Consider the following 21,690-nt stretch of genomic DNA (forward strand, 5'->3'; position numbering starts at 1 on the left):
ATTAATGCCAGAAGGATCAAATATAGATTGACACCCTATGACCACTGCAAAAACCCTCACATCGAAAAATATGCTAATCAAGATGCATGGGCACAAGGAACTTTAGTTGAAGAATTCACTCAAGAGGAAATTTTGGAGCAAACTGCTAGAGATCTTGAAAAAACTCTTGACTTGGATTCTGTTGACCAGGTAACTTTCAGGCTGCCTGTTGATGCCCCGAAAATCGTTGCAACCACATTGGGGAAACCACCCTGTCCGGACCTTAGTGCAGCTCCTTTTCCGTTTGGAATAGTGGCTCTGACTGGGGATAATGGGACCAGTTTCCCAAGAATTATAAGTAAACGGGATGGATGAGTGACTTATGATATAGGATGGTAATAAGCGAACAGCTAAACTATAGGCGAAATATAATAACTATAATCTAATCCCGGGACTTATCAATTGGTAGAGCGTAGCGTTTGATAATCTGTGCTTTAAGGCAGGCATATAGATGACTCTAACACTAAAGCACAGATGTTTAAACCATTTAAGATTGCTCTGCATAATTAGTTATGCAGAGCGATAATAGCGAATTACTACACTTAGTCATTTATATCATTGCTACATGCATGAGTAAAAGAGATAACAAATCACAAAACATTCAATAGTGAAATGAAATGAAGATTTGCTATTATATCGCATACATGTATTCAACAATAGCTAAGATAATAACACAGCAATTCATATAAGAGGAAAGAACACAGATGCAGATAAAAGTACCATGTAAGCTGCTTGATCAATCCAGTATATTAATCACTATGTCGCAGTCCTTCCTTCAAACCAGAAAGCATTCCAAACAAGAGACAGTAGTGCGCAATTGTATACAATAGCCTTCTAATCAAAATTAAGAACCATCGGTCGAGTTTCATAAAAGAATATAGACTGAAGCACAATAGTGCAAACTTCAGCCTTTAAGTCTATTACAAAATTTTACGACCCTTTCCAAAACAATGAAAGGGTCTATAAATTCTATGCTATTCTAAATATCTAAAAAACTGAAAAGCTATTAAATTGGCATCAATAAATATTTTTCCATCTTTCTTGGCGATCTGGCAGTCGGCGGTAATGCTTCATTCGGTGGTCTCTTTGCCTTTACACCTTAGCTGACATATCACCAGCATTGGCTCTACTTCTGGTGGAGTGTTGAGACGTGAAGTGAGCTGGGCATCATATGTGGCATCCTGAATGTCGGAGATCAGGCATCCGAGGGCATCTGTTAAACATTTGAGAGCCGACCTTTGAGTGTGTGGCTTGATGAGAAAAGACCAATATGCTTCAGAGGTTAAAGTATTTACTCCAGTAATTAACTTCCTCTGTTCCTCCAAGTCATGATAACTTGTTTGTTCAATCACATTTGCTGTTGTTATACTTCCAGGTGTGCACTGAGAGATCAGGTTTGCTAAATAGAGTGTGTCGTTGACTAGATCGATCATATTGGTGGCAATAATTTTACACCTTGAAGCCGCCCTCTCCGCTTTCATCACCTGAGTTTCCCATTCCGTGAAGAGTATGTTCTTATACGTTTCATAGATTCGGGGCAAATTTGCCGCTTTTCCCTCTTCAGAATCTTGCCACTCAAGATATTCGGATAAGGTTTCTTCGGCCTGATCTAGCTCACTTCTGGCTTTCTCTATTTGCTCACAAACTGCTGTAGATGTTTCGCATAATAGCTCAGCCTTAGAAAGTTGTCGGCATAGAAGTCTGATCTGAGATAGTAATGCACCATTTATTTGAGCTGTCTCTGCTCGGAAATTTTTCACATTCTGGGTGCCCTTGATACCTTCGAGCTGTGCTGATAGTTGTGCTATTCGCTCATCTTTTGATTTCATCATCAGCTCGTTCACCGTTCTCAACTGCGACAATGTGTCCGACAACTCTTTCTGCCTCTGGATTGCGCTCTGGTCTATTCTCTGTTTTTCGGCTTGCAGTTGCTGTGTTAATTCATTGTTTTGCTGCTGTTGTGCCAACAACTGCTCTTCTACCTGTGCTGCCTTGTTTTTCGCCTCAATTACCTCTGCCTGCAATGCACAAATCTCCTGGTCCTTAGTTTTTAACAAAAGACTTACTTCCGATGCTTTATCAATAGTCGCTGTGGAATAAGCTCCCGCATACTGTGACAGCTTTGTCAGATCATCGGAAGGGTCCAATTCCTCTTTCCAGACTACATTCCCCGTGACTGTTTGCTCAGGAAAGATGGAAGGTTGATCAAGCCTTCGTCTCTTCCTTGAGCGCTTAACAACTGCTTTGTGCCTAGGGCTATAGAAAACGTCCAGGGGAGGAATATCTTCCACCTGGAGCACAATCTGATCGGAAGGGTCTTTGGTGATTACCTCGATTTCCTTTGAAGTGGGTGGGCCGCTGGTTCTGCTTAGAACCTGAGAAGAAGTGGTGTCTGTGTCTTTGGAGCCTTCCTTTCCACTGATAATGGAATCGAATTGATTCCATTGTTTAAGCAATTCAGGATCTATGGAGGTCTGTTTGTGTTGCTCCATTTGGGATTTACTTTTTTCCTTTTCTTGTTTCGACCTCTTTTGCTCCTCCAGCTCTTTCTCTGTTCTTGTTCCTTCTGCTCTTTCTGCTGCTTTTCTATTTGCTCCTTCCTCTGCTTCTCTGCCTACTGCTTCTTTTGCCTTTCCTCCTGTTGTTTCTTTTGTTCCTTAGTTATAATAGGAGGTTGGCTTGTCTGTTTCTGACCAGGCTCGCTTGAGGAGGACGCTGAGGTTAATGACAATAAATCTAGAGGCAGAGTTTGCAACCTTTGCTCTCTAAGTTTATTGAACTCAGTTAAATTCTCATCATTGTATCTCATCCTGGCAAGCTGTTTGGTTTGGCTTATTGTATCGGCAGCTACGAACAGGTCATCAAACATATCCTCTTGATGGTCAACTTTTGTTAATTTGGCCTGTTCTAGGGCAGTGTAGGCAGTTTTGTTTGGATCATAGAGTCTGTTTGGGATAGTGGCCAGGGATAAAGCTTGCATCTTTGTTGCCTCTTTTTCTGCATGTTTGAGATCATGCAGAGTAAAAACACCAATTCTCAAGGGAAAAGAGGGCCAACCCCTCTTCTTTTCTTTCTTGAGAGTTTGTGTGACACTCTCGGCCATAATCTGGTAGGAGATTTCTCGGGCCAACAATTTGTCTGGAACATATAAAGGGAGAACATGCAGCTTGGCCTGGCTCCCAAAAACCCTAACATAGGTAAAATGCTCTTCTCCGAACCAACTTGCTACAGCTGGTAAGTCGAAGGAAGCCAGATAGGAGATTTTGGGAATGGGCCGATCAAAAATGGAATAATGAATGGGAACCATAAAACCATTGCAAATTTGATGCAAATGGTCCTTGTAAGAGGATTTCCACAATTTTTGATGATACAAATGAATGGGCGAAGGGTCTTGGGTGGTCCATCTCCAACCGAGGATGGGAAACTCAGAGTTAAAACACAATGTGTCCATAATGTAGGCACTATAATAAAATGGGGGAATTTTCCTTTCGGTGACTACAGATTTAGCTCTAAAATCCCGAACAACTATAGTCAACTTATCAGAAAGAATGGTGGCCCAATCCATGATTATACTATTAACAGCGGCCTCCATCAGGGGAACCATTTCTATATCAAAATTGGCAGAATCATGTAATCCCCATAGCCTACACATCATAATTCCCGCATAGCAATAGGGCGAAGCCAAAGAATCAACAGAGTACTTACCCGAGCTTTCGTGCTTGTGTTTGGCCGGGTTCTGCCTCCAATCCCGGATGGGTTCAGATTGTACTTCATTTTCGGCTGCAAATTTCTCCACGAAGGCTTTGTTATAGATTTTCTCCGGCTCGGGCAAATGGTACATTTGCCTTAGATGCTCTGGCTTGAATGACCCGAAAATCCTTCCATCCCTTGTGTGAAACGTTCTATCGATGATTGGAATTTCCTCGATTGCCCAGCGCACTACATCAGTGTAGGGAAGGACCTGCTCTCTGGCTGCTATCCTGTGAAGAAAGGAGTCGGCCAAGTCTTTGAGAGTAGCATCGGACTTCTTTAGTACATCCACACTAGCCTCTGTCACTGTCACTTTCGGTTGCTCAGCCTCTAATAGATTATATGTGCCCTGCCATGAAGTCCTAATGAGACCAGTACACGTAGTGTCTGAAATTAGGCCTTTCTTCTTATCGGCGGCAGCTTGACCTGCAACAGATGTAGCAGTGGAACCAGCAGTCTTCTTGGATTTCTTCCCCATCATGTTCAGGCTTTTCTCAACAGATGAACTCTACACAAATGCAAGAGAAATCGTAACAAGAAAAATAACGATGACAATTCATAATGGGAAAGATATATATCACTTAAAGCGTGGCGAGATTAATTTTCAAAGGTGGCTGCGGATCTAATCACTAGGAAGTCATTGCAGATGCATTGATGGTGATTTAAGGCCTGCTACCCATTAAATGAGTATTACACCGTTATTCGGCTGAATGATCCCCTAAAGCATGCAACAGATATTTTAACGGTTTAAACGCAAGTGTTCGTTAATCGAAGGGGCAAGGTTTTAAATACGCATGCATTACCTTATCCCTGCATTTAACGGTATTTTGAAATTTGCGCTTTATCAACCGGATTTAAATATAATTTTAAGGCTTGAAGCAATCACTTTTTGAGAATGCCGATCACTGATGAATCAATATCGCATCGCATCGGGGGTAAGATGCTACACTATTGTTTGGAAAAGGTCCTAGGCGAATGCCGATTGCGACATCGCATCGGACTAGTGCGTGAAAACAAAACAAAGTGCTTATAAAGTGATTTGCCGACTTCCGATTGCGATATCGCATCGCATCGGGGGTAAGACCTGAGCGCCTTATCAAAGTGCATAGGATTCCGCCGACGGCCGATAGCGATATCGCATCGAGTCGGGGTTTATAACTTAAAGTGTTTTATCACAAGAGGTAGTGCCGATAGCCAATCGCCGATATCGCGTCACATCGGGGTGTGAGTTATGTGCTCTTATTAGGTGTACATTGAATACCGCCGATCGCCGATAGCGATATCGCATCGGCAAAGACCAAAGTGTCATTTAAATGCGTTTCTCTTGTTATTGTGATATGCGATCTTGCGATTGCTTTATCGCAATAACGAAAGATTGTTTAATTATTGGAACATTATTATTCAAAAAGGCTTAAATTCATAAACTCATTTGATTATCATACCTTTTTTGAACAAACTCATTGATGCCAATTAAATTTCTAAAAGGGACCCATTCCATATGTTAATTTTTGTGAATGAAAATGTTATGAAATGGAGGGTTGTTGTAGAGCACAACAATTGGCGATTCGCTGGTAGAACCAGTTATCTCTGACAGTAATACAAACACTTAAGCTTTTCAAAAATGGAAACTCAATCAGAAGGGGAAACTTTTAATATAACTAGATATTCATGTGTTCTGACTAAAGTGAACTTCATTTCGTTAACTTCTTCCCATTTAGTTTCAAGAAAACAAATACATTCTAATTTTTTAAAATAAGTCTTTATTGGTTTATAATGATAAAACAGAAAATTCTCCCAAATCAGCGTTTATAATTAACTCCTCTGTCATAGGTAGAGCCTCTGTTGCCAGCAAACGTTTATAGTCTCGACAGGGATACCTTTTAACCATAGTATTGTCCACTTTTCCATTCACATAAGAGTGTGATTAACAGAATGAATCCAAAATATGTTTACATATTTTATTTTTCATCTGTTATTGATAAGATAAAAAGCCATTGTCCTGGTTTGGTGGCCAGCTGTTGACAACGCCATTCACTGGTAGTAATTTAACTGAACAAGCCGGCTCGTGATGAGACCCCTTGTCTTGTAATTTCAAGCCATTACCCTGTTTTGATAGGCAGTATTGGTAATGTCAGTCAAACTATTTTCCTATGAACATGGTAAGCAGGCTTGTAATAAGACCTCTTATCTTTAATCTTTTATATTTTAGAATTACACTCTGAGTAACCATAAACTTTAGTGAATGGGGTGAACAATCTTATTCTTAAGAGAAAATGGATGACAGGTGAAGAGTTGTAGATGCTGAAAATGGGTTAGTTTCTATCTTAAAATGGATAACCTTTGGAGACCAGTTTTGAAAACAGAAAATGATTCACAGAACTTTTACCTCTTGAGAAGAGTCTTCAAAAGTTAGATTGTATTTTCAGAACACAAGGATTTCTAATTTCCTAAAAATTATTCCTTTTGGTTGAGGGTTCTATTATCTAAAAGCAAATATTCATATTATTTTTGTGAGACAGCTTCATCAAACACAGCAAAAGGTCAATGGGGATACTCTACAGTTTTATTTCCTACTTAATTTTTTTTTTTAGTTTTATTTCCTACCAATCCTACAAACTACGCAAATCTACAAAGAGGAGAAGGGATTACCTTCTCAATTAAAGAATTTCTTCAGGATCAGGCCATTAACAGGGAGAGAATATCTCAACCCTGATAAATCTTGCAATATAAAGGTTGAATGGCATATCTTCTCACAGATCTGAAATGGTCCAAGCCACATTTTCTGAAATTTGGTATGCTTACCTTTATCTTCATGGGCCTTGTCCCATTTGAGAACTAAGTCACCAACTTGAAGCTGTTTGGAACCGGATGATGCTGAGTCAAAGGATGCTTTGATGATTTGTTGATGTTTGGAATGAGTGATTCTAGCTTTTTCCCTTTCTTCTTCTAATTTAAGAATTTGGTCATGTCTAAGTTGGATAGAAGAAGAAGGATTCTCTTCAATGTATTGTACTAGGGCTAAAGATGGAAGAACCAGATTCGTAGGCAATACGGCTTCTTTCCCATACACAAGATTGAAAGGAGAGGTTCCTATAGAAGCCTTTTGTGTTATTCTATCATCCCATAATGCAAATACTAAAGATTTGTGCCAGTTTCTATGATTCTGTTCAACAGTTCGCTTAATGATTTTGATGAGATTCTTATTAGTAGATTTGGCTAAACCATTTCCTTGGGGATAATAATTAGCAGAATATTTCAGTTTAAACCCTCTCTTAATAGCAAAGTCATACATAGCATTTCCTGAGAAATAGGAAGCATTATAAAAAACGAGAGCGTTTGGAACACCAAACCTGGTAATGATGAATTGGTCTATGAACTCGATGATTGCCTCTGAATTCGCTGCTTTCAAAGGAATAGCCTCTACCCATTTAGTAAAATAATCGGTAGCAGTGAGGATATACCTATGTTGTTTGGAGGATGGTGGAGTAATTTCCCCGATGATATCTAATCCCCATTGTTCAAATGGCTGTTCAATGTTGACAGGTTGCAGAGGGAAAGCTGATTTCCGTTGTCTTCCACTAGATGTTTGGCAATTAAGGAATTTCCTTACATACTCATGGCAATCTCTAAATAGAGTGGGCCAATAATATCCATCATGAATAATCTTGTGAGCTGTTGTGTCAGCTCCAAAATGTCCTCGAGCTGGTCCATCGTGTAGTTCCTGCAAAACCTTTTGAGCTTCAGGTTTCTCAAGACATCTTAACAGAATAGAATCATAATTTTGTTTAAAAAGCACATCATCAATGAGAGTGAAATTCTTTGCTTTCAATCTAATGGCCCTTTTATTTTTGTAAGATAAATTTGGAGGAGCATAACCGTTCTTCAAATAAAATATTAAATCTGCATATTGAGATTCAGAATCAGTGACACTTATCTGATTGATTGATTCAGTCTGATCCAAGTCGCTTGATTCAGGAATGTTTGATGCTCCTGCCAATATCCTGCAAAAACCTTGGCCCCTAACAATCTTTGCTGGCTTTTTTAAGTCATATTATTGAAGCGCTGTGACCCAATTGGCCCTTCTTTCACCCAGTTCTTTTTGAATTAATAGCTGCCTTACCGCTGGGAAAGGGACTATAACTTTTGTGTGAGTTTTCAAAAGGAAGGGTCTGTAATGTTTGACTGCTTTGAATACAGCAAAGGCTTGTTTCTCCACATCGGAATAATTCAATTCGGCACCCTGAAGATTTGAGCTAAAAAATGAAATGGGTGCTTCTAAGTTGTTATCATTCTGTTGTGTGAGTACTGCAGCATATGAGGAGTCGGATGCGATAGTATACAATGTAAAATGATTAGAAAAATTTGGAGTATTCAAGGCTGGGGCATTGATTATTGATTGCTTGATAAAATCAAAAGCTTGCTTTTCTTCTGATCCCCACCTGTAGATTGAATTCTTCTTAATCATTGTCTGTAGTGGTAATACAATTTGAGAAAAATCTGGAACAAATCTTTTAACAAAATTGATCTGACCTAAAAATGACTGCATCGATTTTTTATTGTGTGGCAATGGGATCTCAGAAATTTCTTTGATCCGATCAGGATCAATATAAATTCCATCCTTGGATACAATAAAGCCTAAGAGTTTTCCTTGATCAAGAGCAAAGAAAGACTTCTTTGGGTTTAGAGAAATACCATATCTTTTTCATCGCTGAAAGATTTGATTTAAGTCATGCAAATGATTATATCTCTTTTTAGAATATACAGTAATATCATCAAGATAGACGACTACTGTTCGATTAATCAACCCTCTAAAGGCTATATCCATAGCTCTCTGGAATGTTGCTCCTGCATTTATGAGTCCAAAAGGCATTTTTTGATATGCATACGTTCCCCATTTTGTTCTGAATGTAGTTTTAAGTTGGTCCTCAGGGTGAACCAGGACCTGGTTATATCCTGAGAATCCATCAAGAAAGGACATCAATTCAGAGCCTGCTACTGATTGGAGGATTTGCTCCATAGTAGGCAATGGGAAATTATCTTTTAAGCTCGCTTTATTTAGATTCCTGAAATCAATACAAATTCGAATGTCGCCATTTTTCTTTCTGACTGGCACCATATTAGAGACCCAGTTTGAGTGTCGGACCGGAAAAATAATCTTGGCTTTCAAAAGCTTATTAAGCTCCAACTTTATCTCGCTCTCCAAATTTGGATGTATTTTTCTTAACTTTTGCTGAATCGGTTTCTGATCAAGAAGCATGGGAATGGTATGCTGGATAATAGATGTATCATAAGTCTTTAAATCATCATACTTCCAAGCAAAGACCTGTTTGTTCTTCCTTAACAGTGTAATGAATGCCTCTTTCTCTTCAGAAGAAAGTCCTAATCCTAAATTGATATATTGAGGAGCCTGCTCTGTACCTAAATTTATCAATTCAAACCTTAGGGTAGAGCTTTGGAGCTTTGCATTAATTACAGGTTTAAACCTGTCTTTAATATCATAAAGATCTTCTAGCTTTACTACAGGCTTAGAAATTGCATTTTCTTGAGGTGTTTCTTTCATTTGGGAGTCATGCTCATCTTCTTCAATGATTTGATTATCATAGGACTTTTCAGAAGTTAAGAATTGTAAAATATCCTCATCATGGTTAAATACTCTCCAATTAGTGACATTGTTGGGAATTGAAGGCCTGAAAATCAATTCTACGGAAAATCTATCAGGGTTGTAGTCTTCCGAAGGTAGGAGCTTGGAAGCTACATTGGCTAGTAGGTCGGCTGCCGAGTTTTGTGACCTGGGTATAGAAGAAATGTTGAATGCCGAAAAATGTGAGGTGAGGTCTTGCACTAGCGATTGATAATGCTTGAGGTGATTTGAGAGACAATAAATTGCATTTCTCACCTGTTTAAAAATTATTTCAGAATCGCCGAATACCTTTAGATATTTCACTTTAAGGCCGATTTCTTTGTATAATCCCTGGACTAAAGCTTCATATTCGATTCGGCTCTGTTGTTAGTGCATTCAAATTCTAACCTACAAGACATCATTGTCTTTTCTCCTTGTGGACTGACCAAAATGAAACCTGCTCCTGAGCCTTCGCTGGACTTAGAGCCATCAAAATATAAAGACCAGAATAAAGAAATATTATCAAATGTATTTACAGTTTTCTCAGCATCATTGAAACATCTGGACCTATCAGTTTGTGAAAAATTTTCAATTTGAGATGTAAAATGATTGACTGAAAAAGGAGATGGTTGGGTAACAAAGTTGCCAAAGAATGACTCTGATGAATAGTTCCCCAAAATGTTGTTGTTGAACGCAACAGGTTGATTTTCTTGCTCAAATTCAATAACTGTGTGGGTCATATGTTTCTCTCGATCGATCCTTATTTGATTTGGCTTTCCCTTGTAGGGAAGCCACATATGTGACCAATCTGTGGAAATATACCCATGCAGTTTTTCGGACCAATCTCTGCTCAAAATTAAACCATAAAATTCAGGTATGTCAGCAATTAAAATGTCAATTCTCTGTACAACCCTAGGGTCGGCAGACAACCTGATGGTTACAGAATTAATTTCTCCCACAACCTGCACTTTAGTCCTATCCAACTATACAATATGAGTGGCAGACTTCTGGGGTTCAATATTCAGCTTAGAGCAAACTGAAGCTGGCATTATATTAGATGAAGCCCCTGAATCAATTAAACAGTTGTGCAGGTTTCTATTATAAATCTCATACGTCAGCAGGAAGGGTGGAGTGTGAGAATTTGACTTATCTCCAATTAGAACTGAATCGGTAGCTTCAACCATACCTGCAGGAGGCTGACCTGAATCGTTGGCAGCTCTTGCACTGGGAAGGGGAGTAGAGGGAACTGCATTTAATTCTTTGAGAAGTAATTTTTGTTGATGCTTTAATTTGCTAAGCTCAAACATAGTTATATTTGCCTTAGTTTTCTTCATGTCATCAACAATGTTATACTCCATTGAATCAGATATTACTAATGTCTTGGATGTTGAAGGAGAATTAGAAGTTGAAGGCTGGTTTTGGGGGGCTACTACAGGCGATTTTTTAGGGGGGACTTTTTCCTTTGCTGTAGCAGCACCTGCGCTCCTCTTCTTTGAAGTTGCCTGAGCAAGTTCAGAAGTACTTTTACTTCTAGTAGTAACTGGAAAGGCTTCTTCTTCATTCTCGGTATCGGAGCTTGGGAGTATAAAATCCCACATTCCATGGCATTCAGCTACATCTTCTTCATCATCGGTTTGTGAAGTTGTTTCCTCTTCCTCTTCTTCTTGATCCGCATCTGCGTTAGATATAACATTGGGCGGCTTTGATTCAGTTTTCTTATAAGTTTTGAATGGTCTTTTGTTTGAGGTTTCGGCTACCTGCTTCTTGATATCAACCATTTCGTTAGACAATGTTTTAAGGACCTTTTGTAAACCTTCCATGTCATAGGGGTCCTTTGGGGTTTTCTTCTTAGAATCTTCTTTAAACGAGACTTTTTTAGCTTTTCGGTCTTCTAGAGCAGCTTTCTTCTCTAGAGCATTTATGCGTTTTTCAACAGCAAGTGCTTCCTTCATGTTTTCAGCTAAGGTAGGTTTCCCAGCCTTGTGTACAAAAATAGCTATGTTGGCAGGTAGGGCAGTAATATACCATTCGCTGCGAATCTGTTCGCTTGGTTTGGAATCTGTAGGGATTTTGTTAAGGAGTTTATTGAATCTAGCATTAAATTCCTTTATAGGTTCCCTATGCTCTATTCTCAGATTGGAGAGGTCATTTATTAGAGTAGCCAAAGACCTATCATCTCCATATTTGGTAAGAAACTGCTCTTGGCATGTGTTCCAACTGGTAATGGAACTAGAGGGTAAAGAGAAATACCAGGATCCTGCTGACCCTTGTAAGGTATAGGGGAAGAGTCTTACAACAACATCTTGCTCTGTCACTCCTTTTAAGTTAACTGCTAACATAAAATTGTTAATATGTTCTTCAGCTTGGATTCCGTTATCTAGATTAAATTTAGGCAGCCATTTTTCGGGAGCATCTGGTAGATCATGCAATGGTCCAGGCATGTTGACTGCACCCGGCCTAGTCCATGGGTCTGCCATTATGCTAGCGATAGTGGTTGACACTACTGTCGGGATTCCAGATGTTTGGGGAGATAATGAAGTCGCGGAGAAAGCAGGTTGAGATGCAGAGGATCCTAATCCCTGATGAACAACAATATGTAATGGAGGAGTGGGTGGTTGACTTTGCAGATGGGGAGATGAAATGGAGGATGTGGAAGAAAAATCTCCACTATCAGATCCTTCAGTATTTTTCTTTGGCTTTTTCCTTTTGGGTAAAGGAAACTCAGTGGGTTCAATACCAAGTTTTTCGCTCTGAAGTCTGGTGAGAGGATGAGTGAGGTTGAACTGCGAAGTCGCACTGCTTTCTGATATCTCAGATTTCTGTGGTGAGATCGAGAAGCTCTGAAGTTTATGGATTAGAGACTGGACTTCAGGAGATTCAAGACTTAGCTGTTCTGGGATATGATGGGATTGAGCAGTGGTAGTTGATTCCTCTTCTTCTTGATTATGGGCTAGCGAACCAGCATGCAATTGAGAAGAACGAGGAGATTTGGAGGGAGAGTTACTCTTAGAATGACTTGCCGATTTGGGTCTGCTTGCCATTCACAGTCAAGGCCCTCCTTCTAGCGCCAAAAATGTTGATGCCCCGAAAATCGTTGCAACCACATTGGGGAAACCACCCGGTCCGGACCTTAGTGCAGCTCCTTTTCTGTTTGGAATAGTGGCTCCGACTGGGGATAATGGGACCAGTTTCCCAAGAATTATAAGTAAACGGGATGGATGAGTGACTTATGATATAGGATGGTAATAAGCGAACAGCTAAACTATAGGCGAAATATAATAACTATAATCTAATCCCGGGACTTATCAATTGGTAGAGCGTAGCATTTGATAATCTGTGCTTTAAGGCAGGCATATAGATGACTCTAACACTAAAGCACAGATGTTTAAACCATTTAAGATTGCTCTGCATAATTAGTTATGCAGAGCGATAATAGCGAATTACTACACTTAGTCATTTATATCATTGCTACATCCATGAGTAAAAGAGATAACAAATCACAAAACATTCAATAGTGAAATGAAATGAAGATTTGCTGTTATATTGCATACATGTATTCAACAATAGCAAAGATAATAACACAGCAATTCATATAAGAGGAAAGAACACAAATGCAGATAAAAGTACCATGTAAGCTGCTTGATCAATCCAGTATATTAATCACTATGTCGCAGTCCTTCCTTCAAACCAGAAAGCATTCCAAACAAGAGACAGTAGTGCGCAATTGTATACAATAGCCTTCTAATCAAAATTAAGAACCATCGGTCGAGTTTCACAAAAGAATATAGACTGAAGCACAATAGTGCAAACTTCAGCCTTTAAGTCTATTACAAAATTTTACGACCCTTTCCAAAACAATGAAAGGGTCTATAAATACTATGCTATTCTAAATATCTAAAAAACTGAAAAGCTATTAAATTGGCATCAATAAATATTTTTCCATCTTTCTTGGCGATCTGGCAGTCGGCGGTAATGCTTCATTCGGTGGGCTCTTTGCCTTTACACCTTAGCTGACATATCGCCAGCATTGGCTCTACTTCTGGTGGAGTGTTGAGACGTGAAGTGAGTTGGGCATCATATGTGGCATCCTGAATGTCGGAGATCAGGCATCCGAGGGCATCTGTTAAACATTTGAGAGCCGACCTTTGAGTGTGTGGCTTGATGAGAAAAGACCAATATGCTTCAGAGGTTAAAGTATTTACTCCGGTAATTAACTTCCTCTGTTCCTCCAAGTCATGATAACTTGTTTGTTCAATCACATTTGCTGTTGTTATACTTCCAGGTGTGCACTGAGAGATCAGGTTTGCTAAATAGAGTGTGTCGTTGACTAGATCGATCATATTGGTGGCAATAATTTTACACCTTGAAGCCGCCCTCTCCGCTTTCATCACCTGAGTTTCCCATTCTGTGAAGAGTATGTTCTTATACGTTTCATAGATTCGGGGCAAATTTGCCGCTTTTCCCTCTTCAGAATCTTGCCACTCAAGATATTCGGATAAGGTTTCTTCGGCCTGATCTAGCTCGCTTCTGGATTTCTCTATTTGCTCACAAACTACTGTAGATGTTTCGCATAATAGCTCAGCCTTAGAAAGTTGTCGGCATAGAAGTCTGATCTGAGATAGTAATGCACCATTTATTTGAGCTGCCTCTGCTCGGAAATTTTTCACATTCTGGGTGCCCTTGATACCTTCGAGCTGTGCTGATAGTTGTGCTATTCGCTCATCTTTTGATTTCATCATCAGCTCGTTCGCCGTTCTCAACTGCGACAATGTGTCCGACAACTCTTTCTGCCTCTGGATTGCGCTCTGGTCTATTCTCTGTTTTTCGGCTTGCAGTTGCTGTGTTAATTCATTGTTCTGCTGCTGTTGTGCCAACAACTGCTCTTCTACCTGTGCTGCCTTGTTTTTCGCCTCAATTACCTCTGCCTGCAATGCACAAATCTCCTGGTCCTTAGTTTTTAACAAAAGACTTACTTCCGATGCTTTATCAATAGTCGTTGTGGAATAAGCTCCCGCATACTGCGACAGCTTTGTCAGATCATCGGAAGGCTCCAATTCCTCTTTCCAGACTACATTCCCCGTGACTGTTTGCTCAGGAAAGATGGAAGGTTGATCAAGCCTTCGTCTCTTCCTTGAGCGCTTAACAACTGCTTTGTGCCTAGGGCTGTAGAAAACGTCCAGGGGAGGAATATCTTCCACCTGGAGCACAATCTGATCGGAAGGGTCTTTGGTGATTACCTCGATTTCCTTTGAAGTGGGTGGGGCACTGGTTCCGCTTAGAACCTGAGAAGAAGTGGTGTCTGTGTCTTTGGAGCCTTCCTTTCCACTGATAATGGAATCGAATTGATTCCATTGTTTAAGCAATTCAGGATCTATGGAGGTCTGTTTGTGTTGCTCCATTTGGGATTTACTTTTTTCCTTTTCTTGTTTCGACCTCTTTTGCTCCTCCAGCTCTTTCTCTGTTCTTGTTCTCTATTTGCTCCTTCCTCTGCTTCTCTGCCTGCTGCTTCTTTTGCCTTTCCTCCTGTTCTTTCTTTTGTTCCTTAGTTATAACAGGAGGTTGGCTTGTCTGTTTCTGACCAGGCTCGCTTGAGGAGGATGCTGAGGTTAATGACAATAAATCTAGAGGCAGAGTTTGCAACCTTTGCTCTCTAAGTTTATTGAACTCAGTTAAATTCTCATCATTGTATCTCATCCTGGCAAGCTGTTTGGTTTGGATTATTGTATCGGCAGCTACGAACAGGTCATCAAACATATCCTCTTGATGGTCAACTTTTGTTAATTTGGCCTGTTCTAGGGCAGTGTAGGCAGTTTTGTTTGGATCATAGAGTCTTCTTGGGATAGTGGCCAGGGATAAAGCTTGCATCTTTGTTGCCTCTTTTTCCGCATGCTTGAGATCATGCAGAGTAAAAACACCAATTCTCAAGGGAAAAGAGGTCCAACCCCTCTTCTTTTCTTTCTTGAGAGTTTGTGTGACACTCTCGGCCATAATCTGGTAGGAGATTTCTCGGGCCAACAATTTGTCTGGAACATATAAAGGGAGAACATGCGGCTTGACCTGGATCCCAAAAACCCTAACATAGGTAAAATGCTCTTCTCCGAACCAACTTGCTACAGCTGGTAAGTCGAAGGAAGCCAGATAGGAGATTTTGGGAATGGGCCGATCAAAAATGGAATAATGAATGGGAACCATAAAACCATTGCAAATTTGATGCAAATGGTCCTTGTAAGAGGATTTCCACAATTTCTGATGATACAAATGAATGGGCGAAGGGTCTTGGGTGGTCCATCTCCAACCGAGGATGGGAAACTCAGAGTTAAAACACAATGTGTCCATAATGTAGGCACTATAATAAAATGGGGGAATTTTCCTTTCGGTGACTACAGATTTAGCTCTAAAATCCCGAATAGCTATAGTCAACTTATCAGAAAGAATGGTGGCCCAATCCATGATTATACTATTAACAGCGGCCTCCATCAGGGGAACCATTTCTATATCAAAATTGGCAGAATCATGTAATCCCCATAGCCTACACATCATAATTCCCGCATAGCAATAGAGCGAAGCCAAAGAATCAACAGAGTACTTACCCGAGCTTTCGTGCTTGTGTTTGGCTGGGTTCTGCCTCCAATCCCGGATGGGTTCAGATTGTACTTCATTTTCGGCTGCAAATTTCTCCACGAAGGCTTTGTTATAGATTTTCTCCGGCTCGGGCAAATGGTACATTTGCCTTAGATGCTCTGGCTTGAATGACCCGAAAATCCTTCCATCCCTTGTGTGAAACGTTCTATCGATGATTGGAATTTCCTCGATTGCCCAGCGCACTACATCAGTGTAGGGAAGGACCTGCTCTCTGGCTGCTATCCTGTGAAGAAAGGAGTCGGCCAAGTCTTTGAGAGTAGCATCGGACTTCTTTAGTACATCCACACTAGCCTCTGTCACTGTCACATTCGGTTGCTCAGCCTCTAATAGATTATATGTGCCCTGCCATGAAGTCCTAGTGAGACCAGTACACGTAGTGTCTGAAATTAGGCCTTTCTTCGGATTTGTGGCAGCTTGACCTGCAACAGATGTAGCAGTGGAACCAGCAGTCTTCTTGGATTTCTTCCCCATCATGTTCAGGCTTTTCTCAACAGATGAACTCTACACAAATGCAAGAGAAATCGTAACAAGAAAAATAACGATGACAATCCATAATGGGAAAGATATATATCACTTAAAGCGTGGCGAGATTAATTTTCAAAGGTGGCTGCGGATCTAATCACTAGGAAGTCATTGCAGATGCATTGATGGTGATTTAAGGCCTGCTACCCATTAAATGAGTATTACACCGTTATTCGGCTGAATGATCCCCTAAAGCGTGCAACAGATATTTTAACGGTTTAAACGCAAGTGTTCGTTAATCGAAGGGGCAAGGTTTTAAATACGCATGCATTACCTTATCCCTGCATTTAACGGTATTTTGAAATTTGCGCTTTATCAACCGGATTTAAATATAATTTTAAGGCTTGAAGCAATCACTTTTTGAGAATGCCGATCACTGATGAATCAATATCGCATCGCATCGGGGGTAAGATGCTACACTATTGTTTGGAAAAGGTCCTAGGCGAATGCCGATTGCGACATCGCATCGGACTAGTGCATGAAAACAAAACAAAGTGTTTATAAAGTGATTTGCCGACTTCCGATTGTGATATCGCATCGCATCGGGGGTAAGACCTGAGCGCCTTATCAAAGTGCATAGGATTCCGCCGACGGCCGATAGCGATATCGCATCGAGTCGGGGTTTATAACTTAAAGTGTTTTATCACAAGAGGTAGTGCCGATAGCCGATCGCCGATATCGCGTCGCATCGGGGTGTGAGTTATGTGCTCTTATTAGGTGTACATTGAATACCGCCGATCGCCGATAGCGATATCGCATCAGCAAAGACCAAAGTGTCATTTAAATGCGTTTCTCGTGTTATTGTGATATGCGATCTTGCGATTGCTTTATCGCAATAACGAAAGATTGTTTAATTATTGGAACATTATTATTCAAAAAGGCTTAAATTCATAAACTCATTTGATTATCATACCTTTTTTGAACAAACTCATTGATGCCAATTAAATTTCTAAAAGGGACCCATTCCATATGTTAATTTTTGTGAATGAAAATGTTATGAAATGGGGGGTTGTTGTAGAGCACAACACTGCCATACCAGGTTGAAGAGGGCACATCTACAGCTGCAGCCTCACAAGAAGCCCAAGGAGCATCTACATCAGCAACAGGTACCGCCAAAGGGAAAGAGCCAATGGAGATAGAACAAGGAACGGTCACAGAGCAACCTGCCACTTCAATGGAAGAAACCCAAGAACGAGCTCCTCCTCAGAAAACAGAGGCACTACAAGTGCCATCATTGCAAACTCCTGTCAATGAGGAAAAAGGCAGAAAACGAGACCGAGAGGATTCCACACCTATTAGTGGGTCTACACAGCAGCCTGAATCTAAAAGGCAAAGAGTTGATCCTCTAATTGAGGAGGAGATTAGTGAAGAGGTCATAGAGAGCCCGAGCAGGGAGGTAAGTCAACACACACCTACAAGCTCTTTTCAGTAAGAGCAAGATAGACAGCATGGCATGGAGGTGTCTTCCTCCACACGAAAAGGCAAGAAACCAGCTAGCGTCAAGGCCAGCTTCAAAGAAATCAAAGCTCAAAATGAGCTACTAAGAGTGCAACTGTATGAGCAATTTCTTAAGGCAACACCTACCAAGCAGGAAAGGTTGATGGCAGCATTTGACATCAAACAAGAAAAGATAATTCTCAGCCATTTCAAACCCAAGGTTTAGCAGCCACAGTCAGCTGCAGACTTTGTTAAGACAAGGTTAGAGGTACTAGCCAAGGACATTCACCCCATGGATCAAATAGAGCTACATAAGCAAACAGGGGAAATGGTCTATGCCACCCTTGCAAAGAAGGCCACATTGGCCCATGAGTTGAAGGAATCATTGAAGAATACTAACACGTAGCTGGATTTTGAACGACTTTCCTCCACAGCCAAAGATAATAGAATCAAAACATTGGAGGACATTATTGTTGATTTAGGACATGATCCTAAGGATCCTAAGGGTGTGAGGGCCCTTATGAAAAAGAAAGGTGATGATATAGCTGCATTGAAAAAGAGATTGAGGTTGCTTCCTACTGAGCACCCTCAAACAGGAGAACTACAAAAAGAGAAAGAAGCTGAGGATCAACTGGATTTGATGATGAAATTGAACCAGAGAGTAATTGATTTGGAAGGAGAGTTGAAGAGAGCACTACAAGGAAAGCAGGGAGAGTCGACCTCCCAGCCACCTCAAACAGTTCCAACTCTTGTTGATGTCCCTCCTGCCTAAGCAGCAACAACCCCTCCAATTATTCTGGCAACCACAATAGCTACAGAAGCCACAGCATCAACAACATCAGCACCTGAAACAGGTATGAGCATGGATGAACTGACAAAAGCTGTCAATGAGCTAAAGTTACAAGCAACAGAGATAAAGGAGGCCAAAGAAAAGCTGGCCAAACTAGAAGAAAAATATGATAAGTCCAAAATGACAGTGGCTGAGCAGACAAGGGAAATTAAGGCCCTGAAGGACAAAGTTAAAACCTTGGAGAAAGAGTTGTCTTTGGACAAGACCCTGGCTGAAATAAAGAAGATCCTGTGGGCCAAGATTAGTCAGTCAATCACCAGCCAGTGGAGGTCAATTCAGGCAATGTATGAACATGTAGAATTACTTGGCCTTGCTAAGTTTGAAATTCAGAGAGCCAAGGCAGTATTAGGAAACATGCCTGAACAGGCCAACAGAATGATTAATTTTATGAATCATCAGACTAAGGAAGAACTGGCAGCGCTGCATATCATGAACCGAACAGAGGCCATATTAACAGTAAAGAGGGTGCCCACATTGAGAAGCTTTGTGCAAACTCTGGAAGCAAGATGTCGGGAAATACAAAGGGATGTAGACAATTTTGACATAAAGCTTGCGGCACTACAGGCTAGAGGATTTCCCAGCCTACTGACCAGCGCTGGAAAATTGTTGACACGTGACCTATATGCGACTAGGCTTAATAATTACGTCACAAATCAGCTTACTGCTGCATCAAGTTCTACAGCAGAGGCAGGGCCGCCTTCAGGACAGACCCTCTATGACAAGCTGGAAAGCCTATTTTTCATGGAGCATGAAGTCAACCACCTGTTTGAAATGCCGCCCAACTATTACAAGTATACAGAGGCTAATGAGACACTTGTCAAAATACAGCAGCATCAGTTACCTCCCGAGGATCGGTGGCAGGAAATGCTGGCCATTTTTCCCAAGTAATTTCAATATGTGCCCCTTTTTGTCTACTTCAGAATCTTGGTCAGCTACAGGTCAGCAGCAAGCACAGGATATGGCACGAAAGCATCAGAGAGAGCAATTAAGGAATGTGCAGAATAGGTCAGAGCGGTGACGAAGCAAAGAGCTAGGACAGCGAACCCAAAAAGCGCAGATTTTGAGAGCACAACCCCAGCTAACTCAAATGAACTCGAAAGTCAACATTTGCTGGCAAAAAAGAACAGTTGTTACATTTGTCTTTATTTCAGCATTTATTTTCTCATCAACTGCTCCTTACGAGTTGGTAAAGAAGTTATGAGTTAATGACTCATCTTCTAGATATTTGTGTATCTTGTTTTTGTAAATATACAGCCCTTTGCATTGTTAAAAGGGTTAGTCGGCTAATGCATCCCAGGAGAGTCTCGCTCTGTATGTCTGATACTTTTTTATAATCAAAGACTGCTTACAAGCTTGGAGAAGGGACTGTTTGATGTGTTGTTAATGGTTCTGAAGAATTGAATGTGGAATTCTTGTGCTGCTCTATGAATCAATAAGTGTTCCTCAACTCTGTTATTTCAATTTCATATATGCTCAGGTCACAGAGCAAAGGATTGGTTTAGAATTTTCTTTGCTGCACTCTATACTCAGGTTCTGTGGCTTCTTAATGTTTTCCTCTTGATCTAGGCATAAATATGAATTCTGTTATGGCTCGTGTTTGATCTATTTCACATATGAACGACTGTTATCTAGGGATTCTTAGTTGCTCCTAGATAGAGATCGTCCATCTTCTATCTGCTAAACCCTTTGAGAGATTCTTTGTTGCCTCTCATTTCTTAGCATTCATTCCATCCTTTTAAGCTTAAATGTTGTTTCATGAGCAGCTACCTTGCTCCTCATTTCTCTTGTAACCAAGAAAATGCACCAGCAGTCCTCCTCCATGACTCCATGCCCAATGGTTTGAAACTTACCAGACTATGTTTTGCCTCTCTACTTGAAAGTATTCTCCTTCCCACCAAAATCAAAACAAAATCCTAAACTTAATAACTAGCCTAAAAACATCGTCAGCAAAGCTAAATCAAAAAGAGAGAGCCCTCTCTGATTGCAGGTGGGCTAGAACTTGCAATCCAAAGTTGGTATGTGGTTACCTCGGCCGTATCCTTTCGGGAGCTTAAGGAAAACCTGAGTGATAACACCATCCACCTGTTAGTACCTAGTAATCTACTTAGATGCATGGAATGAAGCTTGGGGGCATGCACCCTAAATTGAGTCATTATGTTGGGGGCATGCAAACTAATTTCAAGCATAGTTTGTCTCTGTTTCAAGTTTGTGTAAAAATGAAACCAAATCCAAGCATAGTTTTTTCTCATGTTTCAAGATTATGGAAAAATGAAACCATCTTCAAGTATCCTCAAGCATAGTTTCCCATGCTTCAAGCTTGTGTAAAAGTGAAACCATTCCCACTTTACCTTTCGTTATTTTTGTTTTTATCAGCCTATTTTTGCTAGATGAGCCATGTTTTTTTCATTCCATCATCACCATCTCTTTGGCCAATCATACACTTTCACTTGGTTTTTTTACCCTTCACTGAGGAACATCTGTGATGAGTGGTCTTACTAGCCAACCTATTGACCTTTACATGTTTTGAGAAGTTCCATCATGATCAAAACTAATTGTTATCCTTTTATACCATTCGTTCCTCCAAGTGGAGTCCTCTTTTAGCTCTTTTCAGACTCCAAAAATATAAAAATATTGTTGAGCACTTGTCTTTTTGAACTTGTTAAAGTAAATGAAAATATGTCTACTTAGTATAAGTTTAACCCTTTTCCATACTGAGATAGACTAGTCATGAAAAATGAATACCTTAGTAAAACATGACTAAGAGGTTCTCTTGAGTATTGTTTTCTACCTTTTCGCATTTAAGAGACTACTACGAAAAGGGACATCTGGA

The 21,690-nt window shown here is 40.4% G+C and overlaps 1 pseudogene; it reads left to right on the forward strand.

Moving 5' to 3' along the window:
• LOC149163372 (uncharacterized) overlaps window positions 1-19,748 on the forward strand; it is a 96,444-nt pseudogene extending 76,696 nt beyond the window's left edge.
• The last annotated feature ends 1,942 nt before the right edge of the window (window positions 19,749-21,690 follow it).

This window comes from Pinus tabuliformis, chromosome 5_1, assembly GCF_031772625.1.
Source record: "Pinus tabuliformis cultivar Carrire ecotype Pingquan chromosome 5_1, CPIR1, whole genome shotgun sequence".
NCBI classification, from domain to species: domain Eukaryota; kingdom Viridiplantae; phylum Streptophyta; class Pinopsida; order Pinales; family Pinaceae; genus Pinus; species Pinus tabuliformis.